At 38.4% G+C, this 21,719-nt stretch overlaps 1 protein-coding gene across 13 annotated transcripts in view; it reads right to left on the reverse strand.

The window, feature by feature from the left end:
• Positions 1-21,719, reverse strand: part of myo1g (myosin IG) — a 124,421-nt gene that overhangs the window by 15,503 nt on the left and 87,199 nt on the right. For 11 of the 13 annotated variants that reach the window (XM_077547957.1, XM_077547959.1, XM_077547954.1 and 8 more), the window contains 4 exons: positions 20,462-20,617; positions 13,704-13,757; positions 12,991-13,182; positions 10,815-10,987 (listed from right to left, as the gene is read on the reverse strand). The gene's annotated coding sequence lies outside the window, so the exon portion shown is untranslated. The remainder of the gene's footprint in view (positions 1-10,814; positions 10,988-12,990; positions 13,183-13,703; positions 13,758-20,461; positions 20,618-21,719) is intronic. The other 2 variants (XM_077547950.1, XM_077547949.1) reach the window with 2 other exon arrangements.

The following is a 21,719-nucleotide window of genomic DNA, read 5'->3' on the forward strand; positions in this document are numbered from 1 at the left end:
TAACAAAGGGACAATGAATAAGTCTTATTCTAATTCCACAGAACAGTGAGAGTGCCCCTATGTTATGTATGGTAAGCAGTTCCCTGGTAGCACGTGCTGGAAGACTCAAAATCCACGATTTCCATCTGGACATTTGCTATCTTCAATTTTCTAACACACTTATCCGCATTCTTCATCTGGACCTGATGTCTGTGTCAACTGCCTGGTGTCTCCCTTTTCTTTTTACATGGCCTCCATCCAGAAGTGAGCTTTGGAAAGGCATTGGTAACTAAGCATGAGATATTTGAAAAGTGTGTTGGTGTCACCTCCAGTTGGCGGAAGGTGCCCGACACGCTCTTAATTCTTGACCCGTCCATCACGCAACCCCTGGGCGACATGTTCAGAGATCAAAGTTGGCCACAAAGGTCGTAGGGTTCAGCCAAATCCAGCAAAGACGCTTCTGAAACAACACAAATGATCTTGCACACTGGTCGCACTATGTAAAATTCTTCCTTATGGAGTTTTTATGAGGCTAACGGCATGCACAGTGTCTCGTCTGACAATGAGATCATCCATTCATCTCAAATATGAGGAAACAGCTCATTGGCTTTTCTGTCACGCTAATCCCAAAGCCAGTGGCCTGCGCACATACAACTCAAAACACTCAACTGCTCCATTAGCTCTGTGCCGCAAGCGTCGACAGACAACTAATCCCTAAAGCTCAATGCAGGTATAGTCGGTAAACTGACTTTGTGTTTTGAGCAAAATAAAAGCATTCATTGAGTTCGGCTCGGACTGATCAAGATGGGTGCCAGGCCCCACTTTCAAATCTGAAAATCTTCTGAGGCTCAATAAAACTTCTACACATGAGGCTCATCAGTATTCGCTAATATCAAGCTATCAAAATGAGAATAAGTCTATGTGAGCATAAGAATGCTAATTAATAATTGGTACAATTTATCTGTTCTGAATTCAAATGTAAACACACAATTTTATCAATCAACAATAATAACTAGAGCTCCAAGCTGCTATAAAGTAGGGGGTGCTACAGACCCCTTTTTTTTTTGTACTCGTGTATGGCTACTTTCAAATAGCAGATTTTTCGTTCAATATTAAATGAGACCATTTACATACTATACATATAGCAGCCTCACAAATATAATGTGTATATATATATATTTTGCCTAATAGCACATAGTATATCAAAATGCTCCTAACTTTTGATCTGAAAGGGCTGATAATGATAACATAGCATTTACACTACCCATTCTTTTGTCATAACCTGCCTACAATATCAATTCTTTGACACTTTTACTCGACTAACATTGCTAAAATATGTGCATGTGTGTGGCTTTTGCCTCTTGCAGGCTGATTTGCGCAACAGCATACATCTGTCTGTCTGTTGTCTGTGATTGATGGCGACTGTTTATGACGCCAACAAAGGCAACTCGTAAAATTCTGTTACGACATGTTTAATCATTTTATAATAAGTGTGTGTGGGGGGAGGGGACTGAGGTTCTGGGTTCAAATATCGGCTCTGGCCTTCTAGTGTGAAGTTTGCATGTTCTTCCAATGCTTCCTAACACATTCCAAAAATATAAATATTTTTTGAGATGTAATGAAATAGATAGCTAGAATACGAGTGATCCATTACGCCTCAATTGTGAACCATTACTATTTTTTTCTTTTACATTACAGCTAAGTATATTTGCCACTGTACTGTCTCAGCTTTGTTCGGACAGTCAGCTAATCTCATCTTCAACATCACGACTCTGAAGACGTTGCTCTGGTCCACAGGTAATGACGAAGAAAAGGGTGAAAATGTAATAACAGTATGAGGCGGTATCACTTTTCACTTACAAAGTAGATATTAACATAAAAAGACTTTAAATGTACAGATTATACGAATTACTTATTCACGAAAGGACTAAACAAACATGACTTCAACCTAATGACACTAGGCTAACGCAATTAGCGAGTGCTAGCATAAAGTTAAACGCTTATATAAACGTTGCCAACTAAACAGCTTTTCAAATAATAATGCCACAGAAATGTGGATAAAGAACAATACTAAGTTATACATACCCACGATGCTACCATAGGCATTAGATGTATGTGGATTGTGCTGGATTGGACTGTTTCTCACACTGACGAGCTAGCTCCTAAACTTTCTGTTTCCATGATGCAATTTCTGGTTTGATGACGTCACTTCCTGTTGCAAACGTTTTTTTTTTTTTTACAATGAAATCAAGAGTTATGTCGTAAAATAATATTTTTAACTATTTATAGAATTATTAATGTTATTTTAATCTACCTTAATTGAAAATACTTTAACTTTAAACCACAAACAGAACAGTTACAGTCAAGAGTGTGAATCTCTGTGTGGAATTTGCATGTTCTCGCTGTGCTTACGTCAAATGACAAATATCAACATGAAACACCAAACAGAGGCTTAAGAAAAATCATGTTGCAACTGGTGTTGTACACAGGGAAGATCAGTATCACTTTTGAAAGTAGGCCAAAAGTTGAGACGTTTGATGTCCACTTCTACTTTCTGAGAAAACAAACGTAAGAATGGAAAAGACAGGATTGTTGCTCTGTAATGAAATGAAAGTTGAATAAGAGGTCAGAAATGAAGTAGTAAACAGGATAGAACTGGACCCTTGCAGCTTGTGGGGTCTGTCCAGCGCAGGAGGCACCTGGTATCATTCATTCAGCACCAAACCAGTGAACAGAATTCTTCGCCTCATACTGCTGTATTCCACTTCACTCGTCTCTGCAGGTGATGGACCTCCCAGAATTCCGAGGGAGGGGGGGGGGGGGATCCATGAAATGTGGTTTTAGATGACTGACTCAGGTGACAAATGAGAATGGAATTGCCCATCTTGAGTACTGAACACATTTTTATTATTAGTTCAACTTCCCGTCACAGGTGGCATGTTGGACACGGCTGTGATTGACTCGTACAAGTGACTGCATCGCTAACTGCAGTTTAATGTTTCACAGACAAGCCGGGAGGGCTCCGGTGGAAGCACACAATGACATAACTAGAGTTGCGTGCTATCTGGGCCGCCGTAGTCTCCTTTGGGAAGATTACTCGTACAGTAAGTATGCTCGCAGGCACCTGTGATGAATTGTAAAACAGTAAATTCCTCTCATGAATGTTCCCTAGATCCCCCAAGTTCAGACACCAACGGTCACATCGGTCTTTGTTCTCCATCCACCACACAAGAAGATTTTCTTTCAGAAAGCTGATGATCTTTAGGCACTGTGATTTCATATATGACACCATATCAATGTCTCAATGCATAAGGAGTTGATTGTGAAATGAGCAGCTCAGTTTGGCGCTTCTCCAAAAATGCTACTGGCTTATCTGTATAATAAAAAGATGGGAGTGGATTGGATATCAATCTATGCCTGGTTCTTATTTCATTAAGCCATAAGATTGTTCTTGTATCTCATATTGCATAGCATATTATTGCTGCGTACTAGATTGTAAAGATTGAACAATAAGGGTTCCAGGATTGACCCCTGTGGAACTCCACAGGTCACAGCCATTTGGTTAGAGAGTTATTTTCAACAATTTTGTCTAGTACTTGAACAAGATGACCGAGAATGTCTATTTAGACGTGGTGGTTTAGTGGCACAGAACATGTGATTGTAGATCAAGAGGCCCCTGGTTTGAATCAAAGTGCCCCATGGCATGTACTGTATTTGTTGGTGATGGTAGCTTTGGGACAATAAGGGTCAAAGACTGCTTTAAACTAGGGGTGTCGGGCGATTTTTAATCGGAATTAATCGCATGACTTCTAAAGTTTACTCACGTTTAATTGCTGTTCTAAATGTATGAAACGTACATTAAAAATCTTTTTTTATACTCTTGTTAACATAAATGTGGGGGACATGTTAAACTAATAGAAATATGGCTGCATCTTTTAGTCATTGATACAGTAATTTCATAATAATGCATATAATTGAGTTAAAATTACAAAGATGCACTGTACAGTAAAAAAAAACAAGTGTGATATTTGTTTGTGTTGAGGTAATTTTCTGCCACTAGATGGCATTATTGCATTTGTAAAACGTTGGTAATAGCTCAGTCCATTTTTCTTTTCGTATTAAGAGCTATTTTTTAACAGGAAGTAACTTAAAGCTCATTTTAAAATGGTAAAATACAACTTGACCCCAGTCTCCACAATTAAATGCATTTTTATTAAATGTATTACTCCTAAACATTGACGTGGATGTGTCTGCTGCGTTGCGACTGGAATTCGCCCACTAAAGGCTTTCCTTGCGGTCATTAATCCCGCGTTAAAGAAATTAGTGCCGTTAAAGGAACTTTAAATCAACTCAAAATGATCGCACTCATTTTGACACCCCGATTGTGTAAAGTCTGGATTTAAGAAGGGATATTAGGGAAAATTTACTTTTTAATTGCTTTACACAAATATTCAAGTCTCAGGGAGTGATGAGCTAATTTACATATTAACTCAGTTTCTCCACCCATGACTTGGCAGCTAGGCTGGGCAAAGTTCCAGAGATACTTTCAAAAGACAGCAACTACACAACACTGTAAGCAGAGCTGCACAGAGTTGTGCTGGATGCGCAGATTAACTTCAAACTCAAATTCGCAAATCTCTCACTTTTACTACTAGAGTTTGTGTACTTGTTTGTCCAGCTCAGGAATTCGTGTGATGTTGGGGGCTCATGCGACATTTCTGAGCCGCCAGGTCATTGCTTGTTTAGGATCAGCACTCCTGTGTGTGCGTGTAACTGCAGGACGCCGCTGCTCGGTGTCAGGGTGAGACCAGAGAGGCACCACCTGGAAGTACTTCTCCACAGGTTAAAGGTCAATGCCTTTGGACCTGACTGACAACGTCTGTACGCCAACAAAGTGTAATCAGAGAAAAGTTTGGGTTCAAAGGAACAAAAGGAAAACATAACACTGCCTTGCCCTGTCATGTCATTTTTCTCAATTCTTTTAATTTACTTGTTTACTGGGGGGGGGGGGGGCTCTATACGATATATCTTATTTGTCAATTATTCTGGGTTCAAATATAATATGGAACGGTTTACAGCCCATATTTTAAAATGAGTTTGATCATTCAGCCCTGACATATTTCCAAGAAGCCACTCTTTCCTTCCGTGATTTCCAAAATCTCACTAAATTCCCAAACATGGCTGATAAACCAGCCGATGTCAACGTGTAAAGTCTTTCTACTTGAAAGAGGTCAAGACGCTTTTCAAGCCTAAATCAAGAAGACCCGAGCATCAACACGTCTTTAAGAACGCAAGTCCTGATTGAACCAAGGTCAGCCAAGCAGCATGGCAGCTATTTAGTCTATTCGGCCTCATAACATCCACGGGGGGCTCTCCGGCTTCATGTCTGCGCTTATCAAGGCATGCCAGACATTCTCCTCCACGCGTGTTTGTGTGCGATTGAAAGTGGCGCGCTTGTGTGCGTGGAAATGTTTGTGTGTGCATGCTCCAACCTGAGCGCAGACGTGAGCATAAACATGTGAATTCAACTCCTCGAAATTCCAAACACTTGTAGTGCCCGCGAAGCAAAACAACGGGATGGTTTCCTGTTTTGTTCTCGGGCCCTTTTGAAAGAAGAGACTCCCCTCTTTCCAGCGTCCACCTAAACACACCCACCTCCTTGGAAAGTTGAAAGAAGCTGAAAAACGCTTCCCAAATAATCATTAAGTAGTTTTCCATTTTAGATTAGACACTCACAGCTTTTGTTTCTTATCTTTGGTTTCAATGAGCAACTTAGCTAAATTCCAATAACATGCAGCATTGCTTCCTGTTGTTCACTCCAAAACTTTCCAAAGAGCAAGTGGTGCTGAAATGAGACTGGAAGTGTACACGGGAAGTGTTTTGTAATATTTCTACTATTTCATGTATTTTAAATCTGTTGTTATCTTTTGTTGTGCAGCAGTTTCCCAAAATCATATTTGGTTCTTTGTATATCACTAATAAGCTATTAGACCAGATGTCTGCAACTTGCGGATCTGGAGCCACATGTGGCTCTTTAGTCCCTCTTCTGTGGCTCCCTGAGGATCTCGAAAAAAAAAATGGGCAGAATTTTTTATTTGTATTTTTTAGATAAAATATTCTTTAAATTGAATGAAAAAAATGGATAGCAAAATATTAAAAAAATATATATATATCAAGGATCCATATTTTTAATTTGTCAGAAAAAGATAGACGAAAGGTAGATGAAAACGTTTTTTCAATACCTAAAAATTGCCAAAAGGTGACCATAAAATGTCCAAAGAAGAAAAGGAAAAGCAGAATATTTGCATTAAAAATGTCCATTAGATTGCCAAAAAATGCCATTCAAATGAATGAAAAAGGCAGAAAACAAAATGTTCAAAAAATCATCATAAAATGTCCAAAAACAAAAAGAAATCCCAGAAATTACCATAAAATGGCCCCAAAATGTCAGAAAATTTATAGCAAAAAAAAGGCAGAAAAAAATGTCCAAAAGTGAAGAGAGCCAGAAAAATACCATGTGTCCATAAATTGCCAAATAAATGTCAAACATTTGACAGAAAGGCAGAGAAAAAACAGCAAATGTATTTATTTTTTTAATTCCAAAAGAAAATGAAGCTCTACGAATTGGATGCTGCATATTTTTGTGTTGTGGTGCAGCACTAATTAGCTATTGGGCCCTCAGTATATTACACTAATACTAACACTGTTTCGTTCATCGCAATGTTCAAATGTTTTGCAGCTCCGGACAAATTTTGGGTTATTTATTTGGCTCTTTTGCCAGGAAAGATTGCTGACCCCTGAAATGGACTCTAAAATGAATGGGTGTGATTTTTGACTCTTTAAATTGGTTTTACAAAGTTAGCCAATATTAAACACTTCTCAATATGGGGCAGTGAAAATATACACCGCTGTAATATGCAACCATTATAATACTGTACCATTTTATTGATGTTGATTAGTTAATTTGTTTGCAAAGTCAACGTAACTCAGTTCTGTGTAACTTCATAGAAGCATGTCACGCGAGCCAAGGACAAAGCCAACAAATTCCGGTGTCGATCCAGATAAAGGTACGCATTGATGATTTGTTTCCAACCGCTATGACGTAAATGGAAGATTAGAATAAGAATAAGGAAGGCGCCTGCTATAACATAAAACTGTAATTTTATGAGTGTTATAGTTCACTAGGGCAGATTTGACTTATAACAGGTAATGTATTAGGGCTCTCATTAGGCTGTGGTTGGTTTGTGCATTTCGCAATCGCTTCTAGTTCAACAACAGGAACATTTCTTGATCGATTTCATGAAAACGTTAACATTTCCAGTAACAGCTCAGAACATGAACCTGACATTTTTGAGGAATCTTCACCGTAAATAAACCGAAGAGAGGAGGTGAGCCAAGCAGGGAGGGAGGCAGACGACATTATGGCAACAGCTGATTGTTCTCAGAGTCAAAACAACACACGCTCAAGCCGCTGTGGAATGGCATTGTAATAACAAACAATCCTTATTTTTTGCCATCGGGGCTTGTACAATCTGAATTGCCAGCCAGTGGAAAAGGCAGGAGTGAGGCGGCAGCCGGCATAGGCCGCGCATAAGAGCCGGAGCGCGGAGGGACCGCAATAACAGGAACCGCACAGTGGCCCCTGCAGCACAGCAGATAAGAACTCGTCTCAATGTGGAACCAAAGGGTCGTAAGTTGCCTCATAAAAATACCGGTAATGAATAAACCTAATAATAACCGACCAATGTAAACTCACATGTCTAATGGAGTCTCTAAACTCAACACGTACTGTTATTTCCCAAGTGTGTATCAAACTGCTGCCCCTTTACAGTAAACGAGTCATTAAAGGGGAAGTTCTACGCAGCCCCGCTACTCTAAATGCGATTGTGGTTAATATTGCGTTTGCCATTTGCTGTCGAGTGAAAATGACATCACACAGTTGCTCAAGACTCAGGTAACAACCAATCACAGCTCCGATTCAGAAAACAGGTGAGCGGTGATTGGTCGTTGCCTGAGCCCTGAGCACCTGTGATGTCATCTTCAGTCGACAGCGGCAAAATGGCCGCCCCCTGACATGGATTCAAAACGGCTGGATTTTGCTGCATAACTCATATTACACAAATATAATATTAATCATAATCTCATGTTTAAAATAGTGAGGTCACATATAACATATTATTGTCAAGAAATGTTTACGGTTGACCCCTGCATAAACTTACTTATTTTGTTCCACAACACACAAGCGCATTATAACACTCGCCGCTCTTGCTAATTGACAACGATTTTGCCCTTTTCAAAGTCTTCACACAGCTTTGATGTCATGGAAAACATATGACAACAACTCCTGGAATGCAATCTCATGTTAAATCCTTTGACGTGAACGCCCTCACACACACACACACGCAAGAAACGGGTCTTACGAATGTAAAGGAAATTGCGCACAACTGTGGGTCCACTTGTAATTATAGCCAACCATCTTTCGAGCCTCTGCGTGGAAAATATTGTGAGAAAAATAAAAAAATATATCTCTGTCAAACATCCATTGCGTTGCGTAATTAAAGAAGCTTTGTTGTTTATCATAATGCACGCTGGTATGCTCCGCTGTTGCTGGCGCAAGTCCAACAGCACTGAAAAGCAAAATGAATCTTCTCAAACATGCTTGTGGTTTTCACAAACTTGCACTCTAAGGACTTTTAATCATCACAAACGTAGATGAATTGTTTTCAATGCTGATAAAAGCTTTTACATAATAAGCCGACTAGTGACTGAAGCGCTGACAAAAAACAATTAACAAATATAATACGGCGACCAATTAGATTGCTGTAAAGTTCATTTGAATAATGATTTCAGTTCAATTCAGTCCATATTGTAAAGAACACACAACGTGACCATCCAACAGCTCAAAGAGCTTTTTTTTTAAATCCTTAAGACCATAAAATCACTCTGCCGTGTCATTTGAGGGAATTCGATCTCTGTGAACTTTGATGCCCCGAGGACTTTGCTTTATGAGCCAAAGCAACATTCCCACCACTCCTTTACGAGGAGTTCCCCAGCAATCACAACAACAAACCTGTTCCGTGGAACTCACTAAAAGGAGCAGGGCTGTCTCTGAAGAGAAAATAAATCGTAAAAATGAAAACCCTGTATAAATAGCGCGTTGACTAAGAAAATACAAAGTTCTTACGAAGCAAACAACGTCATGTTAAGTATTTTCCTCGGTAGATTGAATTCCAACACGCACGTGCTCTCCTTTTAGCCAATCAAAGTGACTACGACGGTTGCTATGGACACAACCAAGCACACTCGCTAACGTGTTGCAGGTGATTCGCCAACTTCCTGGTCCTCCAGTTTTCACTTCCTCCAAACGCTTAATTGGATATTGTATAACTCAGATGGCAAAAAGTAGTTTGGCTGTTTAATGAGAAACTTCGCATTAAACTAGACAAAGTGCAATTTCTGCAGAAATTGTGTGGGAATGCTAAGATTTGAATGCATGTGCTTAGGAAGTCAATTGAAAGATACATTATGTGACAATTACAAATGTTTACTTGTAGTTAAATGAAAAAATAATAAAAAGAAAACTTGAACTGCAATCTGTCTAACGTAGGATATGATCATTTCAGAGAAATTATAATCCATTTCCTGATATGAGAGCCAGTTGGTATCGGACCGGTCCAAGCGGGTTTTGAACCCAGGTTCTCCGTGGAGGGAGACAATTGCTCTAAGCACTGACCTTACTTGCTGAAAGCTAACATGCATGTAATCATTTCAGTGAAATTATAATACATTTCCTGATCTGTTGGTATCGAACCATCGAATGCACTAAAATGTGGTCCAAGCGGGGTTTGAACCCAGGTTCTCCACCATGGATATATTGGCAATGTGCAGTCGGAGGTGGGATTCAAACCTGCAACCTACTGGTTACTGGACAATGGACTTTACCAACTGCGAGATTGAGCAGTAACAGGCACCTGGCAATGATGATCAGTTCGGTATGCATGGAAGTGGGTGTGGAAAGTAGTACTTAGAAAAAGTTCAATGTCAGTCCCATAGAAAATGAATGGGGAAAAGTTGATATCAGTTGAATCGAAAAATATATACCCCGGGAGGCGTGAATTTTTGAAGCAAGTTAATATTATGTGGGAGTTGTTTGACGGCAAAAAAAAAAGTGTGGAGAATAAAAATCACAATAACAAAAGCATTCTCACATATGATAATTAAAGCTTAAAATATTAGATCACTTTTTAGTGGTTATAAATGATACGTCTTGATGCTTTTCATATTAATGATGTATTTGTAACGTTACACAAAAAATGTTACATAACGACATTTACTGACAAATGTACTGACTTGGAGACAAATCCGGGACTGTTTTGTTGAATGCAATGCTGGTATTCTTGCAAGAGACCAATTAAGTGAAATTGGATCGTTTCCCGCGGCACACCTGACGATCTCTCACGGCACACTACTGTCACGGCACAGTGCTTAACCAATCACTGCATCATATATATCTAATACAAGAATGGTTTGAGTACTAAGTGAATTTTTCTTACCTTATTTTCTACTTATACCGCAACAAACTGAAACCATTACAAAACTATTTAAAAACTCAAATGAGTTCAAGCTTCTTCTTCTTTTTTTTCTTTTTTTTTTTTTAACTTTGTGCAAAGAATCTCCTAATAGTTTACCTCGGTTGTTTTGGCTGAGTTCACTTCTCAGGATGAGGGCAATTGCAGTAGTCATAAAAATAAATGCACTGTCGGTGTCGATCTGAAGGTAATAGTGCTATTATGTGTTTTGTCAACAAGCCAGGCAACCAAGGCAACACGCTTTACCGGCTCCTGTGCAGCATCTGCAGCTACCGACTTCTGAGCATCTGGAACCAGCAGTTGTGACGTTTTCAGCGATGACGTGGGGTGAAAAATGCCATTCTTCAGGATATGATGGTGGCACGTTGAGCTTTTGTTAATCATTATCTTGGTCTGGGAAATAAATACTCCTCTTGGCCCTGCAGAGAAATACATTCACAGTTGAGGTATGTTTAAGTAGAAGTTCATATGGTACACATTATTGGATTAGATTAGATTATTAGATTGTGGTTTGCTTGTTGTAAAACCTCAAATCTCAGTTCAAGACCTGCAAGCATGCGAGCGTGATGTGACGTTGTAAACGGCTTGAATTACATGTCTGGATTAATAGAGGCAATGGCATGCATTTTATTTTATTTTTGGGTTTAAATTAAAAAAATAATCGTAATTAATCGCAAGACTTCAATAGTTAACTCACGATTAATCGCAAATACGTCTTTTATATCTGTTGTAAATGTACAACAAAATGTACAATAAAATATATTTTTTAAGTTTTCATACATAAAACATTAACATTAACATTAACGTTAACATAAAAGGGGGGGGATAAAATAAAAGAAATATGGCTGCATCTTTTAGTCACTGATACAGTAATTTCATAATTCATAAAAATTTGTTGAAATTTTAAAAGATGTATTGTACTGTAATAAACGAGTGTGATATTGATTTGTGTTGGTCATTTTTCTGGCACTAGATGGCATACTTGCATTTGTAAAACGTTGCATTATTCTTTTCATATTAAGAGCTATCTAATCTTTAACATCAAGTAACAGTTTTAAATTTGTATTTTACAATTTTCAAAGTTGACCCCAGTCTCCACAAATATATGCATTGTTATTAAATTTATTGCTGTCTGCGTCTGCTGCGTTGCGACTGGAATTCAGCCAGTACTGGCTTTCCAGGTGAGGGACGGTCATTAAACGCATGTTAAAAATATGTTTTTTTAATTAACAAACAATTTAACGCACTAATTTATTATTATTATTATTATTATCTATTATTTTTATTATTATTTAAAAATTTTATATACATTAGCCCTGCAATTGGCTCATGACCTACCCATATGTGCCCCTCGCCCATAATGAGGACAAATGCTATAGATAATGGATGGAGACGTTATATTAATATTACTTGAGTGACTGTAATTATTAATCAAGTACCATAAATTACCATAGATTACTATGAACAGATAATATTCATTTGTGTAAAAAATCATGAGCACACCCACAATGGCACAGACATCCTAGTCCAATATTGTATACATTTGATCTTATTGAAGTACGAACAAAATTAGTTGTTGAAAATAAATCTCTCTAGCTAAATGTCTATGACCTGTGGGGTTCCCCAGGGGTAAATCCTGGGCCCCTTATTGTTCAATCTTTACATGCTTCCATTTGGGCGGCTAGTACGCAGCAATAATATGCTCTCATTTGGCCAGCTAGCTAGTTGTGCTACCACAACAATGCCGATTTTGCTGGGAAAGCTCCCACCCCATGACATCATAATTTTGTTCACACGAAGAAGGACTGACAGCCGCTGACACGAAGCAGCATTCCCGTACACGATGCCCCGCAGTGGAAGGCATTTGGAAGATCACAGCATATTTAAGTGACGTTTGATGCGCTTTGAAGAGCAAAGAGCGAAGAAGCAAGACACCTACGGAAAGTTTTGTTGATCACTATCAAAGTACTGACCAACGTTTATAGCCTAAATTCGAATATTTGTTCCATGAATTTGGGAAAATGGATGGACGGCCATTTGTGTTGCAGCTTTGTAAAACTGTTGACAATTGTTTGGGGTTGGTCACATGGGGGTTAGCTGGATAATAATCGGCATCCGGCGTGACATCTGATATCCAAAGGCTGTGAAATCTAACAAGAATGACAAAATAGGGGATTGGTCACATAGAAACCAAACACCCTCATCTTTAAATGTGCGTATTTTTCCACTGAATAACTGATTCACGTCCAAGGAATGTTCGGTCAGAGATGCAATGCGATTGAGTAAACTATTCATTTTTTCATGTCCCACTTAGGTGAAGGATGTCACATTCCCAAATAAGGGTCTGGGCATTCCTGCTAACCTCCATGTTTACTGGTTTTGGCAAATGAGTCAACCGCGGCAGGGGGTGAGGCAGTATCACCTTTTGGATGCATGATGTCATCGTCGGGCACCATCTCGTTTGTCCATCTTGGTACATTCTGAGTGGTTACTGATCCGCATTCCATGAGACTTTGCAACATTCCTCCTTTTCTTCCAACCATCCATTTTCTGTAGCACTTGTCCTTATTGGGGTCACAGGTGAGCTGATTACCTTGGACTGGTCAATCGCAGCCTCAAATTAATACATCAGTTGAATTAGTGCACTTGCTCAACCACTATTAAAATCACACAACTAAACCCCTCAACTCTCTCCCTCTGATTGATTTCCTGCACAATCATCAGACTAAACAAACAAAACAGAAATTTCATCCAAAATTCATTGACTTGATTCTCGTAACAAAACTGAATTTTTACGAACATTCCACCAAATCAGCACCGTTTGTTTTGTTGTAACTCGAAATAAATGTCATTTTCTAATCTTTAAATCTGATCTGACACTAAAGTGAACTCATAATCTATTGGATCAGATCAGGCAACTTTGTCATTGTTTTATTGTACTGAAACTCCTCTTTGGAGATTTTTGAGACTCATTGCATTTGTGCTAGTAGCATGTTAGCATTGCGCACTTGACAATATGTATTTTAAAGATAAACAAATAATACAAAATAAAGATAACAGGACTGTGTCAAGATTTTAACCTACCAGTTAAAGTTAAAGTATCATTAAATATACAAAAAAGAAGATTAAACTTACTTCCCATGGCCTGCAGGGATCTTCATGATGCAACTTCATGTGTAACCATGTGACCTGTGGAACAATAAATACAAAGGTAATTTTTATTTAAGTGTGAATTTAAACTAATTATTTTCTAAAGAAAACAGACTTAAAGTATAATTATCTCGATATTTTATTACATTTATTTTTATTTTTTTCCTTTTCAGTCATTCGCATCTTTCCTGGAAATCAGTTAAATATATGTGTATAATTCCGCTAACTAGCAACCAAACAAAACAGACTTACTTGTCAAAAGTAATAAAGTCCTCCAACCATTTAAAGACACATGTTACAACCTGCTCAACATTTCATTAAACAGCTCTTCTTTCAGTTTGTATTTGTACTGCTTTATGGCCTCTTATGAGTCCTGCTTCAGATTTTGCACAAAAGAAAACCTGCTTGAACAATGCGGAGTGGAAGCCAGGATTACTCTGCGGAAGCTGCCAACAAACAAACAAGACGTTAAAATGTGAAAATGACCCAACGTCTCAAAAACAGGAGGCAGCTGGACGTTTCAATAAGTGTGCGACAACACATTAGAATGCAAGCACAGCTACCGTAGGATGTTTTTGCACGAATCGCGCACACATTAGCTAATTGATCCCCACGTAATCTCTCTTTGTGTCTCCTGCCAGGTCTTTGCACTCCGTGCCAGCATTACCGGTTTGTGCGCACGGCAAGTTACAGTGTGTTCATGTCACCGTGGCAACGAGGCCGATTTGAGCCAGCGCCATTGGCAGGAAGTGCTGCGTGGACAACAGGATGTGCCCTGGCTCCGCTGTCGAGGGTCGAAGAATTCTAGGAAGTTATTGTACTTGGTGGAATGGGCTCAAGAATGCTAGATGTCTGTCTTTTTTTTTTTTCTTCCTTTTTTCGGCCCGAGTCATATCACGTTGGAGGCGACGGGCTTTGATGATAATGTGACCCTGTTCGATGCATGCGAGGCTGTTTGTGCTCACCCACTTCCACATTCCCCTTGACAGTATGAAAATGCCATTGATGGAAGAAAAAAACAGCCTCAGCACATTCAGTCCACAGACACAAACATGAGGTCACGTCCGCAGCAAGGATATGTGGACACAACAGATGGAAACGGAAATAGATTTATAATTTATATAGGCATGAGTGAGTCCTATAATGTTTCATTTTATTATTATTCTATTTTTATTATTAATATTTGTTGCATTAATGTTTTTTTGTTTTTTGTTTTTTTTTTACAAATGTGGGTTAATTACATTGAATTTATTAAGTTGATTTATTTTAAATAATTACATGAACAAATATTTGTACAGTATAATAAACAGTTTTACATAATTATACAGTATAATTATACAGACGCCCTCACAAAAAGATTATACTGTACTTTTCTAGGGATGCCACAGGAGGGCAATAAAGAGCTAATTTGTTTTAAATGAGGCTCCTCAACTCATTTCAACATTTCCCTAGTACCAGTTAGGACCAGTTTTGTTTTGTTTTTGTTTTTTGGGGAAAGGGCATTTAATCAACCAATCACTTAATTGATTGTGTTTAATAATAATAATAATAAATACTGTTGGACACTATCAAAATGGCCCATTCATCCTTTGATTTCTCTTTATGCACCTCGAAGGAAAACTTTTGGACAGTTGGACACCCCTGCTTCCTAGTAAGTTGACCTAAAATCATCTTTCATTACATTAATTAAACAAACACAATTTTATTAATTAACTTTTACTACCGCAAAACTATTTGTTCTAAGTCAAACAGAAAATGTGTTAGTTTAATTAATTATGCACCAAAGATTGAGCATCTCTGTCCTCAATTCCCCTAATGCAAACCATATCGACAAAATTTTAAAAATTATGTTTTTTTTTAAATTAAATAAAAATAAAATTATAAAAATAAAAACAAAAGTAGTTATAATAATTATAATAATTTGTATGTTGACAAAAATTTATAGCGGGAACGTTTTGCTTCTCAGACAGTTTCCATTTGTCATACATATTTTACAGTTATCATTACTGTTGCTCCTTTTAGGGATGTAACGATATTCAAACATCACGACCCGATATTATCATGATGTGAAGATCACGATACAATAATTATCACGATATTGTGGGGAGGCTGACGATAAAAAAAGGTCACAATTTTGTAAAAAAATTAGCGCATACGAACAACCCCCACCCCCCACCCTCCCAGAATATCGTGCTTTTGTACATTAAAACAATGCATACAAACAACATTTAATATTGAGGCACTTACTTGCTAATGCACGCACACATCGAGTTCCCCCACATATTAACTCGGTTCACAAGCATATTACTTTTCCCTTCATCTAACCATTAGCGTGGATTTTAAACATAAAAGGGCCAAAACATGCCTTTTGAAAATTAAATTGCACAAATGGAAATCAACCTGACTTTTTTTTTTAACAGATGTGATGCTTTTAATATCGTGACATGACGACAACGATATATTGTGGCAGTTTTAATATCGCGATATCACGATATTGCCGTTATCGTTACATCCCTATTGCTTAGATTTACAATCGATGAAGCGGTAACATGCTCAGTGCACACACACGGACCATTGCCCCGAGCTCTTAATCTGCCCTCGTCTCTCCAGTCTGTGCCTCTATTCACACTTTTCCTGCAGACACTTGATGCATCCGGTGGCCTGACATTCTTTACTCGGGCTGTCTTTTTGCTCAGCGGTCCACTAATTGTCCGCCTGCCCCCCCCAGCAGCCCCGCCAGTGTCCTGCATGTTTCCTCCGTGACAGGCCTTCTCCCTGACGCGTGGATGGAGCTGTCTTCCCGAGGGTCAGGGAGCAGCGGGGTCATAGGTTAACACCACGGGCGGCGCTTTAACAACAAATAAGTTGTCCCCAAAGCAGGGGCTGAAAGGATTCTCTCTCTGGAACTATAAATCCCATCACACCCTATAAACATCTAATGTTGTGTTTTGTTACTTTAACAGCATCCATTAGCCCAAGCTAAGGTTGTTTATATGTCATCTTTATGGGTATAAATCATGCCTGGAAGTTTCTACTCAGTGCAGACAGTAAAATGCAAGCAATGAGGTGAAACGTATTGAGCTAATGGGGGTGAGGATCAGTAGGCTGATCCCCGGGCCGGATCAAATGTTTGCCGTGTGTTGACAGCTATATTCTGCCTGTGGGATCAGGATGTGTGTTTGTGTGACTAAAGGTGTAGAGAACACCCACTGATGATATGTTCTTCAATGGGGGGGTTAACAGGTTTGACCCTGTCACCCCCCACAACCCCCAAGTCAAAGAGAGAGGCTGTGTTTGAATGTCCACCGTTATCCCGTTATAGATTAAGTACACCAATACTCAAAGTTTTATAAAAGCTACAACTAAGTTAAATTTGGAAGTTGGTGTAACTTTGTATGCTTTTATGAGTCATTTGTCATAATTTTGATGTATCTTTTGAGTATGCAAAACTTATTAGTAGTAACTCAAGAACATTTTGCTATTTCGTGATTAAATCTTGTTTCTATTTTGTCAAACAAGGCAATATTTACGAAAAAATTAATGTATACAGCACATACTAAAAATACAACTTAATGTCAAAGTGCTTTAGTAGATAAGTAATCACCCCCCCAAAAAAAAAAAGAATAAATAAAGTAAATAAATCACTACTGGTCTAGCAATAGTAGACTACTAGCTGAATTTCTTTCATTCTGATTCGTCGCATATCACGTGACCACCACGGCACATACGGTACTCGTCATGAGTCATGACACACCGGCGCATTAAAATGCCAGAATATTTATTGTAAATAAAAAAAACAACAACATTTATTTTAAACTGTGTTTTATTTATTTTGTTGTATATATTTTAAATCAAGTCATCTCTCGCCGGTCGCTTCCGCCATTTTGTTTTCTTACTTTTATGCATTTTGTAGTCCATGTTATTAATCTAACCTGTTGAGTGAGCATCCATCGACCATCTACTTTTCCAAGTGCATTGTGGGTAATTTTGAGTGCGGTAAATACAGGTACACCACAAAAATAAACATATTGTTAAATTGTTCCACACTCTAATAATACAAATTATTGGCCACTAGATGACACAATTGCTCATTTTAAAATTAGTTTAAAGCAAAATTATATTTAAAAAAATAAACAAATTGGAGTTTATTTGAGTTCATTGTATCATTTACATAATCATCAACAATATTATACACTGTACCTGCCACTTTGGACCAATTCTATAAATATCCTTGTAGCATACTTGGACTACATTCACATAATGACATGCAACATCAGATTTAAGGGTATTCTTCTTGAATGCATGCTCTTTGTATTTGCTTTCACCTTGATGATTTGTTTAAATTATTAATAGGAGTGTATGTGAATAGTGCAGCTGTAACAATTTAATTTAATTTCCCTCATCTGCGGTATCTATGACATTATACATTAAATGTTATGGACAATGCATGTTTAAATGCAATCCGGAAGCAGTAAATGGAGTAGCAAAAATGCATCTAGGATATTGTTTCAAAATATTTAAAGGGCATATTTGCATGCTACTGCCTTAGCAGCTCACCTGAATATGTTCAGAATTCGGTAAAGCATTCGCATACCAGCCATGTTTTTAGGCTTATTGTATGTCAAAACTAAGTAAAATTAAAATTTAAAAAAAGTTTCTGATGCACATGTAGAACCAACAGCGACCAAAAAGCATAGCAACCCTCATGAGCTTCACCACATGCATTGAGCGTCCTCTACTGGAGAGTACTTGAACTGTACCTCGCAACAATGCAATGACTTTAGATTCCACTAGAGGGCAGTATTGCTGCATGAATGATGAAACAAACCAGACAAGGAGCGTTTTGGCTCATTCAAAAATAAACTGATGGGCCATGTTGTACCTGGGCTCCATTAGAGATTAACTCGACGTAACTCAATTAACTCCATCTCTTAATAGCCCCACCATCGTGATCGTGTCATAATGGAAAGCATCATAACTATACAAAAATTAAAATTTAACCAAAAATGTGATCAGTTCAGAATCTATACTTATCTAATACATGACAACTTATAATAATATATCATACACAGCGGTGGTGCTGATAGTATTAGCGTGTGCAGATCGCAACAGACATGTTTGCTCATAGAAACCTTGGCTTGCTCCGAACAACCAATCAGAGGACAGAAAAATGCAGACATCGTTTTAGTCTAGCAGCTAGCTAGCCATTTTTAAATCTGGTTAAAAAGACAATTAGTGATTCCTTGCGCCATCAGGTTGTGAACTAGTAATTCATTCATAATTTAAAAAAAAAAAAAAGACTATTTATGTCAAGTGTGCAAAACATTTTTTGTAGCCTATCGCATAAATGTGTGTGTGTGTGTGTGTGTGTGTGTGTGTGTGTGTGTGTATATTTATATATAAAATCGTAAATCTAGTAATCACTAATTATTTTTAGATGGCTGTAGTCTCACTTTACAAGAAGCTGTCATGCTTCGCCGCCTGCAGTTGGTCGTCACTGTTTTTTTAAACTAGCTTCTACCGCTAGCCACGTTTGTTAGCTGCTTTGGCTAAATCCGGCTTGCTCTCTGGGCTTCATACCGGCTCCAAGTCGCCTTCGCTTGCCGAGATGCTCGAGGTAGGCTTGCTGAGTGTGGTCTCTCTGAGCCACCATAGTGTGCGTGCTACGGTGCATGCATTTCAGCTGCATTGTATGCTTATAGCGACATCTAGTGGTCACTTTTCACACAGGGCCCCATTGTAAATATTGTTGGGAAACGAATTTCATGGTACAAATATGAAAATGTTGATTGTAAATGTAGGTCAGGCTGCCCACCACTTCCAAGAATAATACTACGATACTTTGAATTCATGTGGTAGGGCCCAAAGTGATGTTTTTTTTTTTTTTCAAAAAAAGTGTAATTTGTCATAATTTAATATTGCTTTGTTTGTCAAACAAACATGATCATTGTGTATTTACAAACTGTGGAATTTTATTTATTTATTTATTTCATGTGCCTGATCTGTGAACTCGAATGTGAAACTGGGGCAAACAGCAACTCCGTCTTGTTGATTTCCCCCCTCACTCCTGAACAGGAATGACAATTGTCCCAAGTTCACGAACATCACGCGGCACAGACACACTCAGTTACTGTTTTTTATCGAGTCATCACCACGGCCTAGAAATGTTTAGCACACAAATATGACTTTCTTATTGATCTTAAGTTCATGATTGACTGTGGTTCTTCGTCCTCACTAGTACGTGACATTAAAGAACTTCTAATGGAATATAAACCCAGCAGGGCTCTGAAGTCTGCAGACTCGGCTCAATTAGTGGAGCCTAGAATTCAAAGTAAACATGGTGAAGCAGCAGCTGGATGTTATGCTGCACACACACAGATTAAATTGCCAACAGATGTGAAGTCAGTCAAATGTTGTACTTTTAAATGTGCTGTATAAATAAAGCTGTCTTCTCTTGCTTAGTACGAAAATTCAGCATACTAGTTGAACAACTGCGCAATGTGTGACATATTTCCACACTGCACTTGTACTATTAGTAATATCATATACTAGTTCATGTCTATCACTTTACTAGTAGCACACAGATGTCAACTAGTGCACTTGTTTTGATAGCCAATTGCTTGAATTTCGCTGCTTTTCACACATCTTAAAAAGGAGATTAGAGGGACAGATGAGTCTGGCAGGGCAGACATGTCACTTTGTGAACCCGCCTGACTTCCCCAACCTCAATTTATTCTCCTCACCTTGAAGCCCCCGGGTCTCCATCCCTTCCACTCCTTCTGATCTTCTGGCTTTGATGCGTCCTTGTGATGCTGAATCATTTTCGTGTCTTTTTTTTTTCTTTCTCTGGCTTTCTTTGTTCCGGGAACTGAGGATGACTTCATGTTCATGTTCTGCCTCTGTAAATAAAACAGAAAAACGGAAAGGGAAGAAAAATGAACAGGACATTTTGTTTGAGAGCTGAAAGCTTCAAATGCTGTTAAGTGTTCACTTGAGGGAGACAGTTTTGGCGTACTCACAAATGTGTTTACAATGAAGATAATGTGCATGTAGGTAGTAGGTAAGTAGAAAGTAGAACACTGGACATCATGCTTGTGTGCTTCTGTGACATGATTGCAGACATAAAATGACGCAAAGCTGATTGATGGATTCCACTCACCATATTAGTATTTTAATGGTTGTAATGTAGAGCAAGGAACTAGGAACTCATTAAAAAATGAAATGGTCAAAACAATATTTGGCAAAGAAAATATACATTTTGAATTTTTATGTTGGACGAAATTACACTGCCATCTAAATAACATACTCATCCACATTTCTGGTCTGTTATCATTAAACATTTAATTGGTAATTAGATGACAAAAAGCATCACGAGACTTTACTCGTTTGGCTCGTGCATGAGTGCGTGCGTGTATCCTTCTTTAGTGGATAACAACAGTTCTTTTCATGGCAGTCAGTGTATCCGGGTCAGCTGGGCAGGAGATGTCGAGTCCTGCAGCTGTGTGTGTGCGCGTGTGTGTAGCTAGAGAAAGTACAAATCGAGTAATGTGATGCATTGGGCTTGTGTACTACTGCTGATTTGACTTCACACAGGCTTAAACGTTTGCAATCTATAAAGTATAAGAAAAGAACAAACAACACTGATGATTCGGCTGTTTTGAATAATAAATGTTTTCGCCCCACTTTGATTCTGTTTTGAGTTTTTGTCTATTTCGCAGCAGACCTGTCAACTTAACATCCAATAGTTGTCTGTAAAATCTGTTTACGTTGCTTTTTGGCTGCCCACATACTCTTCTTATCACCGCTTCCCCATCACGACTTGATTGCTGTGTTTTTTTTTCTTGAGCTTCCTACAGTTCTGCCTCCCCCTGGGAAAACAAGATGCAAGGTTTTATTGCCCCCCTTCCCATCTCATGCGGTTCTCATACAACTGCGCTACTGTCAAGAGGAATGAACTGATTACTAAAAAATGTTTAATTTTAGCTTCAGAATCTAATCTGT

Source organism: Vanacampus margaritifer, chromosome 17 (assembly GCF_051991255.1).
Source record: "Vanacampus margaritifer isolate UIUO_Vmar chromosome 17, RoL_Vmar_1.0, whole genome shotgun sequence".
NCBI lineage: Eukaryota > Metazoa > Chordata > Actinopteri > Syngnathiformes > Syngnathidae > Vanacampus > Vanacampus margaritifer.